Source organism: Myiozetetes cayanensis, unplaced genomic scaffold (genome assembly GCF_022539395.1).
Source record: "Myiozetetes cayanensis isolate MyiCay16 unplaced genomic scaffold, myiCay2020 scf1, whole genome shotgun sequence".
Taxonomy (NCBI): Eukaryota; Metazoa; Chordata; class Aves; order Passeriformes; family Tyrannidae; genus Myiozetetes; species Myiozetetes cayanensis.
Window position 1 is genome coordinate 15,373,014 of NW_026086604.1, and position 13,280 is coordinate 15,386,293.

Sequence of the window (13,280 nt, forward strand, 5' to 3'; positions counted from 1 at the left end):
GTACAATATTACTTCACAGTTAGGTGATCACAAGCTGCCAAGTAATTTTAGAGATAGCCAGGGAGCAGGAGACAAACATGATCTTGCCCTAAGGCTTCTCAGAAAGGCAGAAGTGACACAGACAAAAAAAATCCACGGCAGTACCAAAAAGCATTTTCAGTATTTTAGTTACGCAAAACTCAGAAACCAAAGATGCTGCAATGCTGAAAAGGAACAGGAAAGTAAGTGACATCTAGATACTCTTCAAAGTAGAGTTTACTTGCTTTTGTCTGTGACCTTTTGGATGAAGGAAAATCATAGCTTACCTAGGTTTTAAGACCAGCAAACAGATTGATACTTGCCCAAAACTATCACACACAGTCCAATGCATAAAGGTTAAATGGAGATAGAGAACATTTTTTTGTCCTTTGATTAGAAAAACAAGAAAAGCAAACAAGAAGTATAAACCAAGGTACACATATTAGATGTGATCAGTAAACCGAATATGTAAACGAAGTACATTAATGAGTGAAATTATCTCTTATACTAAAGAAGAAACATACATATGAATAACTGAAACTGTATAAGAAGAAATATACATAGCTGTTTATGGAGAACTTATGAACTATTTCAACTGCATTAAATATTCCAAAATATAGTCAGGTTTCATCCTACTGGAACCTGTAAGTTAGACTCGGAAAAATGAGCAATATATCCACTCAAAAAGCCCCAAAACAAATCATGAAAAAATAACCTCAGCCGTAGGGGTACAGTAGAATTATTTCAAAAAGAAGGGTGCAGTATTTTAGTGGGGAAAAAGCCAAAACAAACATGTGCAAAAGCTTAACTGAAGCAAAGGCATCAAGTCCCAACTTTAAAAAGGAAGGCTTCTTTTTATCTCCATGGGAGTTTTGTTTGTTTGCTTGCTTGCTTGCTTCTAAGGTGCTTATGATATTTAATGCTTCCTGTTTGTCTGCCCTGAGTTCTGAATGTACAAGTAAAAGCATAAAATCTTAACCCTTGTCTAACTCAGGCAGTCTCTTTTCAGTATTAGTGATCCTCTGGTTCTTATGGTCGAGTATCCCTGAATGATAGGATAGGACTCTGTGTCTGTATGCTCTGACTGATACTATCTATATAATTTTCGTGAGGTGAATATATTTTAAAAAATAAAAATTATTTTACTTTTTTTAGCAGAGGTTTTTGATTAAACCATGAGCTAGAAAAATGTGAGTTTTAAACAGAGATACAGAAAGGTCTGTCTAGTAGTCAGATAAAGCATTCAGATAAAACAATTAAAAAGAAAAAAGAACATTAAACCCAAATTTTTCCTCTGCCCTTTCCTACTTCATCTTTCAAGACTTTACTCAAACCAGTAAATTTCAGTGACTTTCGAGGTAGAAATAAATTGTGTTTATGTTAAGTATGGGTTCTCACTGCTATAGAGTTAAATTTCTTCATTATAGTTAGTATGTGGTTATTTTTTGGATAGGTGATGAAAACGGTGTTGATAACACACCTATATTTTAGTTATCGACTAACAGTGCTTAAAGAGTATCAAGGTCTTTTCTGCTTCTCACATCACTCCACCAATGAGTAGACTGCAGGTGCACTGGAAGTTGGGGGGCAGTGCATAGTTGTGGGAAAGAAGCCTTGCCTTGCTTTTGTACACAACTATTACTTTATATATTGTATTGTCTTTGTCTCAATACATGACTTTTCTCAATTTTATCCTTCTGATTTTCAATCCCACCCTACTGGGGATGAGTGCGAATGGTTGTGTGGGGCAGAGTTGCTCACTGGGGTCAAACCACAACCACAGATCCACTTCTAAAGTCTTTCTTTTAACTTCCCATAGTAATGCTCCCCAACCCTGACATGCCTCATGTCTGTTCTCTCCAGCACTAGGAGATGCTGGATCCATGTCAAGTCCTGAGGTTTTTCCCAGGCGAGCATACATAAATTTCTCAGGAGGTAAGTAACGTCATCATCATCCACAGGGCTTCTTCTCTACTGTCCAGTTTATTATTTTATTGAAAAAAATTTAATATAAACCAATATACAGCATATAGATAGCAAGTATGTGCTTAGACTGTCCCTTGCTTGACAGACAGGAGAAACTGAAAGTAACTTATACTAATCCTGACTGACATAAAATTTAGGACATTTTTCCCTAGTCCTCTCAGTGCACTGCATCCCATAGCACACCTACCACATCAGGCAGAAGCTAGTTACTCACATATCACACAGTCTTGAAATTGGATATCCAAACAAAGTGCACACAAATTTACATCTCCCACCTGTCAGTAGTGCTCAAAAATCCTACCTTCAGTGTTTCTTATTTCCAGCTCTTTGAACTTTTTGCTTAGAGAAGCTCATAATCGCAGAATGACTGAGGTTGGAAGGGAACTGTTGAAAGTCATCTGTTCCAGTTCCCTCACTGAGCAGGGTCATCTAGAGTAGTTTTTCCAGAATGATGTCCAGATGGCTTTTGGTTATCTCCAAGGATGGAGATTCTGCAAGCTCTGGGCATTCTGTTCCTGCCATATTGTTCTTCTTTTACCCTGTTCTTGATAGATAGATAATGCAAAATTTAGATTCTGTGCTGAGTATCACCACTTAAAACTATGTATGACAGCACGTATCATTTAGAAGTCCTCTAAAAGCTTTGTTTCTTAAGGAATCAATTTATTATTCTGATAATAAAATTAGGGGATCCTAAATCAAGATCCTAAATCAACAACTTCCAGTGTTACTTTGTGGCTACATGACTTAGCTGCTGTAGGGATAGTTGCAATTGTGCAAGAATTTGTAATGGAAAGCTAGAACGTGTTTTGCTTAGGAAAACTGAAAAATGCCTTCTCAAAGGGATTAGATGTTTGGGGTTTTTTTCCTTCCTTCTGCATTTCAGAGAAACTTGAATGGAGAAGCTGTGAGCAAGCTATCTCTGTACAGGGTATACAGAGAGATAACATGTCTGCAGCCTTGTACAAGGCCTCCTTGGGTCACAGAGGGTGGGGGAGGAGACGGAGAAGATACAAAAAGCCTTGGAGGTGAGGCTTTGCCTTTGCCCCTGGGGCCTGATGTGTGCAACATAGTAAAACAGTGGTCCTTTGGAAATAAGCCTCTTTTTTTGATCCTTCCACTGCCTTGGCATTCTTGGGAAGAATATCTGTGTATGTTTATCACACAGCTGCTGTAATTCCATATTTATAGTCATATAGAAACATAGAATCCTATCGTCGTTTAGCTTGGACAAGATTAGAATCATTAAGTCCAAATATTAGCCTAGCACTGCAAAGTCCACCATGACCCTAAGTGCCAGAGCTGCATGTCTTTTAATTACCTCCAGGAGCGTGACTCAGCCACTGCCCTGAGCAGTCTGTCCCGATGCTTAACAACTCGTTCAGTGAAAAAGTTTTCCTAGTACCCAGTGCAAACCTCCCATAGTGCAACTTGAGGTCATTTTTTAAGAGAAGGAGGGTGGACTTATGACCTCCATTTAAGTATCTCGGAAAATATGGCTTAGATAGTTTAATAGAATTATCTGATTTGTGTCTACATTGTTTTCCTTTTATCATTCATGTGGCTCCTGAAATCTAAGTAAACAGCCTCAATTCTGCGATATTGACCATGGCCTTGTTATTTACAGTGTTTTTTGTAAGTGTTTGATTGGTACTAATGGGTGGAACCTGTTTTAATTTTCTCTGCCCTCTGGAATCTCATACCTTGCTCTTCTCATGCAACCAGGGACAAAAGTCATTCCTGCTTCATGTGACATTAACAGCTACTGAATAATTTCATATGCAGATTAAACACTGCATTAAACCCCTCTTCATGCCTAGAATACCAAATAATTAAATGCCTAATCCATAACTATGACATCCTACAAATTGACACATAAAATATTGGGTTACTCTATGTGCTCCTTGATATAGTGTCTGTTATTATAGACTATAATATAATTTTATTTGTATTATTGTTTATACAGAGGTGAACAGAAAGACTATTGGTAATTACTCCTGATCTGTTTGATACAGACAATCATTTTGTTGAGGTTATTTGGGGTATTTTTATGTTATCCTTCTTTACAAGATTCACTCGCTAAAAATCAAGCATTTTCTATCCCTTCCTTTCTTCTCCTAATCAATGAAAATGGATGATTAATTAAAATGTCTTTATGTCTGCTTTTTGTTTGGTTTTTTGGGGGGTTTTTGGGGTTTTTTTTTGTCAAATATAATATGAAACTAAATAAAATTACTTGTCAGGTTATTGAAATTTATCTCAAGGTCTCCAAACTCTTTCCTAGGTGAATGCCAGTTCTACTAATATTAAAAAGAAAAAACACCCAAAAGATGAATTTTACACTTGGCCATTGTGCAGACACAGATATATAAGATAAATAGCAATCATTTGCTATGAAGTCTAAATCTACCAACTGTTGCTAATACTACTCACAAAAATATAGATAATCTTCCAGTAAGTTTACTTCTGATATGCTTGATTAATACATTCATTCATAAAACTACAAATATTTCTTGAATAAATATTATGCCATCAATTCTTGAAGACTACTTAAAGAAAAAATCTTTGCAGAAACCTGTGGTTGCACCAGATGTCTTCCAAAATCCATATTGTCTCTGGCATCAAAGGACTTCTCACTTTCATGTATCCAGATGTCAATACATATTTCTAAGTTTGCTCGTTTGGGAGTTACACAATTGCATTGAAATCAATCAAATATAGATTTCTTCATCCTGAAAACCTTTAAAAAACTTTCTTCCCTGGAATGGATTAAATGCATGCATATGAAAGAATGTGATGATTTGGAGTATAATTAACTCAGTCTACTGTAAGACACAAGATCATTTTCTAATACCTCATTTTCTAACCACTTTTCTGTATCTGGGTTTCCTGTAGGATTAAGATGGCAAACCATTAAATACCGGGAACTTTTATAAAACAAAATGGCTTTTTGTAGCAGTTTGAGGGAGAATTCTAAAATTTCATTAATTTTCAGTCCTATAGAAAACAAGTTGTTAAGCAATAATGAACTAATTATTTCATCTGAACAGAAAAACTGCAAGAGAGACATCATGTCAGCCTTACAGTTTAATTCCCAAATTCAACAACTTGTTTCTTCTGTTTCTTTTAACTAGGCCATTAGGGAATCTTCTGAGTTTCGAAGTGCAAAACAATGAGGTGTTGAAAAATTATGTTTCCCTTCTAACCTCGCTGGCCTTCAAGTGATATTTCCAAACTATCCCTCAGTTATGATGGAGAAAAGAAAATCTGGTACCTACTCAAATTGATAAAGATCAGTGTAGGCACTAAATCAGGAAGCATTGGTTAATTCTTTCTTGAGTCTCCAGGTATGCAGCTTTTCCATTTCCATTGACTCTAGCAACCCAACCTCTTTTTTTTTAGAGACTTTAGATGCCTAACTTTATTTATTCTATACCTTTACCACTGTTGCCCAAGAAATAAGCAGATACAGGTAACTCTCCACTTCATTTTCAGTGACAGTGGCCTACAAAAGCAGAAAGGAAGAAAGTGTAGAATTCATTGAGAGAACAGAGACAGACACAGTCCTGCTTGCCCTGACCCTGCTCAGTGAGCAGGCTGGGACAGAGAGTCCTCAGGAGCACTGGAGTTCCTTAGCCAGGCAGTCATATCTCACAGCTGTGCCTGTCCTTGGACTTCTATATCTTCCCGATTTCCATGCCAGGGGGAAGCTGGGGGCTGCCAGGTCAAGAGTTGTTAGGGGTGGCTGCCCTCACACATACCCACCAGACACTGCCAGTCCTGCCTGTGCTGGGCAGCATCCTCCAAACAGTGTAGTCAAAATTCTCTGCCTCTGCTCACTGCTGACTCGCCCAGTGGTAGCCAAGTCTTTTCATCCTTGCTGGTCACACTTTGTCAAACTACACAGCAACTCCAGTATGCTTCAGTCATATGAAATTATTGAATTTTCAAGGGCAGAAACACCAAGGACCATTAATGAAAAGCAGGCACAGAGAGAAAGACTTGTCTATGAGCTTGATCAAGCTGCTGCTGAAGTAAAAGAGAATTTCCCCACCGATTAAGTGGGGAGCTGGGTACTTTTGTTCCTGGTTGGAAAGTTTGAACGTTACATTTAATCCCAATTTGCTGTCTATATGATGACTAAACCCAATAAAGCACATAATTAAAAGGAAGAGAAATTTTAAATCTGTTTAAATAGGTGGAGAAAGTTAGAGGAAACTTGTTACTCATTCCTGGATGCATGTGGGGAGACGTACTCTTTTTTACCAGAAAGAAACAAATATGTTGTTTTCAGTTTCTTATGGACTTAGTGAAAATGTATCTCAGCTCCCAAGACAGATATTGGTCTATCTCTGACTGTCTGCTGAAACATTTTTCAACTCTTGAATGAAAAAAAAAAAAAGATTATGTAGCTACAGTGTACTCCATTTCTAACTGTTCCCTTTGTATTGACTTAGAATTAGCCTGGTAACATTAACATGTTCCAAATCTAGACAACTGTTCCTATAGGTGAATATCACTTCACAATTTCTGTTTCAGAAATTCTATTTCAGCTGGAGACAAATAGAGATGACAACATGAATCTTTGGCCTTGAATCACATATGCTTAAGTGCTGAAAGAACATAATATCATGATTTCCATTAGGAAAGTCTGAACCTTGTGGATGCTGTAGCCAAAGTTGTGTGCTCCTTTTTCAGTATATATCAATATACTAATTCACTTTTTCCTTATCTGACATTTTAACTTTGTATGCAAACTTTTATGTTCATACATTCTTCAAAGAAGATTTAATCCTAGAAATCAATCAGATTTAATACAGTTAACAAAAACTTCTAAGCAGCAATACATTCTTAATGCACAGAAACATGCATGCTGCAATGACAAATGAATGATGCTTTTAAATTTGTTTGTTATAAAGTTGTTAATCTTTCTTTTCTTATTCTTGCATTATTATCCAGTGTAGTTTTTCTCACAGCTATCTGTGTGTGATTTTAAGAATACAGAAATAAACTGTAGTATGGTTAAGAAAATACAGTAATGCTTATTTCCAAAAAAAGTTCATAAAGTTATAAGTACATCTTATTTTGAGTATTCCTCAGCACTTTAACTATTTTCAATATTACTTTTCATTTTTACCATCAATGAAGTTCTGTGTTATTTTACATTTTGGATTATTTTATCTACTTCCATAATTCCACAGCTAAAAAGAAATGTAAAGTAAAGCAAGAGGGGTTCTGGACAAAATCCTTATGTTTTAAACAGAGTCAGTACACAAAGTCATGTGCTTTTTGCAGAAATAACTGTGAACTTCATTTACATATGCTTTATCTGTAATTATCTATGTAGATTGGATAAACTGCTCTTGCATATAAATAGGCACTTAAGCCTACAGTTACCTGATTGGCATGTGCAATCAGGGTAACTGATCTTGCAACTTCATGTCTAATATATCTTTAATGCAGGTCAGTAAAATTCAGTTAATTTTCAATAATCTTTTGATGTTGGAAACATCCTGACCACTTTCTCGAGTAGTAAGTTGACAAAAATAGAATATCTGAGCTGCATTTTCTGCATAATCTTCTAAGGACAGGCTAAAATTTCTTTCCTTTAGCTCCACAAAAGAAATCAGACCTACTTTAAGATTGATAGCTAAACACAAGTAAAATCAGTAATTTTCTTTTGACTGAACTACTTTACCTGATTTGCTTAACCACTTTTTTAACCTTTTCTGCCAAATTTTATGATGGTAAAATTCACACAAAAAGGTACTGCATTTATATTTTCCCCTTCACATATTACTTCATAGCAAAGGAAATTTCAAATAAATGTGTTAAAAACTTGCAAACTATTCTTATTACTGTTAACATTGATTTTTTAAAAAAAGTGTAAAAACTCATTTTTAGTATGTTGTCAATAGCTAAAGCAGTATTACCAGTAGCAGAAGAGTTTGTCCAAGATATCTCAGGTAATAAGTATTTCATTAAAAAAAAAAAAAAAAATTCTTCAGAGTGAAAGAGTAACTGCAGTCTGATGCTGCCTCTCCACAAAAGCACATTTATTTTAGATGCTTTGCTCTTTGAATACTGTGTGCTAGTGGCTGGTCAGATCACTGGGGGCAAGTCAGAAAGAATGTGAAAATGTGACTTTTAGCTCACCTTAACATACCCTCTCCTCTGAAGTCCTCTTTCCTGCTCTCTTTAAATAACTTGGAGGCTCTTCCTTTTAATGCTAGGATGCAGAGGCGACTGAGGAGTATAAACATTGCTCAGGAACAGCATAGGGTAAATGAAAGTAAAATATGCTCCTTCTTCTTCATCTGAAATGCTGAGAGAGTGAATTAGACATGAGCCATGTGTCATCTCTGTGCTACTACACGAAATGGAAGATGATAAATTTCAGGCAGTTAAGCACACATATATTTTAAGAAAGTACAGAATAGCCAGTATATTCTTTATATTGTCCCCATATATATAAGACTTCCCACACATCCTCTCCTTCCATAAAAAAATGTATGTGTACTCATTGAAGTAGTAAAACTTTGAATATTTTTCTAAGATCCATGTTGGACCTTTGACTGATTTTTCATACGCCTAGGATTGTTCCTAGAGCTGTTGTGCCTTTTACTGTATCACAGAAGTGAGAAAGGAAGACTTACACATCTGGGAAGTGGGTTTGTACACATGGGAAGGATGGCATAGTGCATATATTACAGTAAAGGGAATTCTAGACAGAAATATGGTACCTCTAGTCAGTGAGTTAACAAAAAAAAACTTACCAAAAGTGTGATGATGCTGAACCACTGCATGTTTTCTTATGCATTTCATGTTTTGGTGGGAGTCACAGCATAATAGTTCATTAGGCCAGAGTCTAAATGTTTGGTTTTTGAATCACGTGATGCCTTCTGTAACATTTAATTTCTTGCTTTTCTACATAGTGTATTAACTTTATAAAGAGTCATTTAGAAAGTCCACTATCAGAATACTCTATAACTCAATAACTGATTAAAATAATGTCATAAGATGTTAAAAGGAAGAACATAAATACACTTTGCCAAATCTAAATTCAATTAAGTACTGCACTACTGCATATAACAAGGAATTATTTCTACTGTCACCCTCCACCACCCCAAGAGAAGTCTAATTCAACTTGATGCCTTCTGGGCAAACTGTAAAAGTGAGGCCCCTTTTTTGTTCTTTCCTTCAGAGGATATACATTTTTCCCACCATAGCTATTTTTAAATCGAAGTACCCAACTGGAGTGTAAACTAATCTAGATAGTAAAATACCTTCATTATTTTAGTTGACTTTCTTAAGTCACTTTTCCAGCTGTGGGAGGATATCTGATCCTACTCTTCATTCATGCAGAGATAAGTCTTGCATTCCTCAAGAACTAATATATCTGTAAGTAGCTGACCCATCTTACATTAAAAATCAGTAGAAAAAGCACATATGTCAGACAAAGCGCTGAGCATAAAGAAACAAAAATAGTTTTGTTGGTGAAAGAAGTTGCATATTACTAATTGCAATCCAAGCATCCTGGCAACAGACAGAGGGGAGGAGTGATACTTCTACCTCTGATTTTGAAGTCAGTCATGGATCATCATTATATGCTGATCTTTCATTTGTCTCTTATGTGTTATATAAAGACCTGAAAAGGAAATGTATTTGTACATGAATAACAATTAATTTATTTTATAGCATATTTCACAGTGTTGTCAGCTAATTAAATTCTGTCACTGAACCAAATATGATTGATTCTTACCTGCAGCTGTTCCCTGTAAATCTGTCTACAAAAAGCTGCTCCGAGATGGTAAGCATTCTGACACTCTCTAAAATACAGTCAGCAACAGAAACAGACAACCGTTGAAAATTTAATCTTATCAAGACTTCCACTGAACTCATGGGGATACCATTTTTAATTAGAAAGAGAATGCCAGACTCTGAGTAGCTTGCTTAGCAAAGTTCACTAAGTAACATCTGATTAAAAGACATAAGGTGGACAGTTTTATTTTCCCTCTAGGAAAGCCAATAGCTACAGAAATTATTTTCTTCGTAAGATGCATTTAGTCATCTAAATGACAGGCTTGTCAAACCATGTGGCAGATTACCTTTTACTTTTTTATTTTTTTGAGTTTGTTTCCTACTGATGCGTCAATAAAGAGAACACACTGCCAACCAGTGAATTTTGTTACAAACAATATCAAGTCATGTATGACGATGTGATGGGAGAGAATGCCTTCTGAGAAATGCTGCAATGATACCAAACTGGAAAGTAATTGACTAGTGACAGTGCTGCTGTTCAGATAGATGCTGAAAGGCTGTGGAAGTGGGCATTGTGGAACCTCCTTAAGTTCAACAAGGGCTACGAATTGAAGAATCACAGAATTATGGAATGCCTTGGGTTGGAAGGGTCCTTAAAAATCATCTAGTTCCAACCCTCCTGTAATGCGTAGGGATGCCACCCACTAGATCAGGTTGCTCAGGGTCCCATCCAAACTGGCCATGAACACTTCCAGGGATGGGCCAGTCACAGTTTCTCTAGGAAACCTGTTTCAGTGCCTGACCACTATTACAAGAAAGAATATCTTCCTAACATTTAATTGAAATTTCTCCTCTTAGTTTAAAATCATTCCCTCTTATCCTATCACTACATGTCATTGGAAACAGTCTCCCTCCAGCTCACTTATAGGCCCCATCAGGTAGTGGAAGACTGCTATAAGGCTTCCTCATAACCTTTTCTTCCCCCCCCTCTCTCAGCCTCTCCTCACAGGCGAGGTGCTCCAGTGCTCTGATCATCATTGTGACCCTCCTCTGGACCCACTCTAATAGATCTACATCTTTCTTGTGCTGAGGACTCCAGAGCTGGACACATTACTCCAACTGGGACCTCTGAAGGGCACAGTAGGGGGAGAATCACCTCCTTCAACCTACTGGTCACCCCTCTTTTGATGAAGCTTGAGATGTGTTTGGCCTTCTTGACTGTGAGCACATGCTGATGGCTCATGTCCAGCCTTTTCTCCACCAGTATCCTCAAGTCCTTCTTTGCAGGACTGGTCTCAGTGAGTTCTTCTCCCAGTCTGCACTCATCTATGGGATTGCCTCCACCCAGGTGCAGCTCCTTGTACTTGAAGTTGAACTTCACGAGGTTCTTGTGGGCCCAGTTCTCAAGTTTGTCCAGGTTGCCCTGGATGGCATCCCACCCTTCTGTTGTATCACCTGTACTGCTCAGCTTTGTGTCATCTGCAAACCTGCTGAGGATGCACTCAATCCCACTGTCTATGTCATTACATGTCACTGTCACTGAGGATATTGAACAGTATCAGTTCCAAGACAGAGCCCTGAAGGCATCACTCATCACCAACCTCTACCTTGACATAGATCACATTGATCACAGCCTCTCTCTTAATCTTTTAATTGGTTCTGATTCTTCCTAGTACCCCTCCTAATAAGGATAGGAGTTGCCTTCATGGATTCCTACTGAACTATTTAAATTCTGGAAGGTAGAGAAGTTGATCACAATATTCACAGGTTCCACATTGTACCATAGTGTGGTTTACTCTCCTCTGCAAACTGTGGACAAACTCCTAGTGATTTGACAGCGTCTGTGAAACTAGTAAACTTTGTGATGGGAATGAAGAGAAAGAGGGTAAAATATATAGAAGCTGCATTTTTATTTTTGGAAAATAAGCATCAGATGAGGCTTCTAATTCTTGATACCAGTGACTCAATTTGGTTAACATTAACTGTTTGGAAAACCTAACCGGAAAGGACAACTAGCATCTTTAATGTGGAAAGGTAGAAGTTTCAAAAGTTTCTCTCACTGCAAATACAGAGCAGTGTGATCCCTGTTCCATTTATTCTGGTAAATGTAATTTCTGAGTTCATACATTATAAATAATATACGCAGACTGGCTCCTAGGTACCAGAAAATAACAATAGTAATAATGAAATATTAATGTTGGCATCTGGCCTCTTCAATGTCTAGTTAAACTGGAAATGGAAATCAAACTTACACATTTTTTTCTCAAAATGAGGATTTTTCAATAGGTAGCTGTCTTTTTCCTGGCTATTTTCTTCATTATTAATTTGAAGGACTTTTCAGGCTACATGTGATAGCCTTTACTAGAAAAAAAATAGCTAACTCTCATATTGACTTAGAAGCTTGCTACATCCTTATCAATCCAGTATTTATCTAGAAGCAATTCAGACCTGTAGCTTACTCATATTAAATTTTATTTTACTCCCCAATCAATTCTGGTGTTTAGTAGTGCTTTTTCCAGAAGGAAATTATCACTACATAAATGAAAGGAAAAAAGAATTAGGTCATCTTCTAATCTGAACACTTATTTTACAGAAAATTATTTTACTTCAGTCAAAATAATTGCCATTTCTAATTTAACAAACAATTGTCAATTGCTTTTACTGAAGCAAGCATATTCTCTGATGCAAAACTGTGTGTGTACTCTGTCTCTGTGCATGCAAAGGTATACCCATCTCTGTATTTTAAAGACATTTATATAATGAGGAGAAAAGGTAGACTTCATGTAAGAAAGCAATGAGTATATTGACACATCTGTGAGCATGTTCATATGAAGAGAATAACTAAAAGCCTATCTTAGGTGCAATTATGTGGGCTTGTGAGGCTGAGAATAGTTTCAAGGATGTTCTTGTGGTCTTAAGCAAAAATGGCAAACTAAAAGAAGGCACAGACTGTAGAAACGTTGGCAAATTATTTCCAGATTGCCTGGTTGCTAGGAATGCACTGCCCTGCTTACTCTGTACTCTACTCTGTTCAATTCATGATTATGTATAAGTAGCAATTTTTAAACAAGAAATGAAGAGGTGAGAAGCAGCCTCTAGACAGTTAAGCAGATCAGAAGGCCACCAGCAGTTTCAAGGCGCTTAACTGCATGGTGAATTGAAACTGGAGTACTTCTTCCCAAAATGGATACATGGCATCACTTTCAGCTCACTTATTTACTCTTACAGTTATATTTTTAACTTACCTTCTGTGTATTTCTGTTTCATGTAGCTTAAAGTTCAGTTCAGAAGCTCTAACACAGAAACCTATGACCTCTCACATCTGCCCACCCTTCTGTAGACATCCCCAAAGTCAAGAGCTGAAAGAGGGATTCTATTATCCCTGCAATTATAGTGTAAATGCATTTTACTCAGCACTAGAGAGGTTTTGGTCCAGAAATAAAACATGTAAGTTTATACTGAGGGAAATGAAGAGAGGCATACCTGCACGACAGCTGAAACACAAAGTTGTTTTG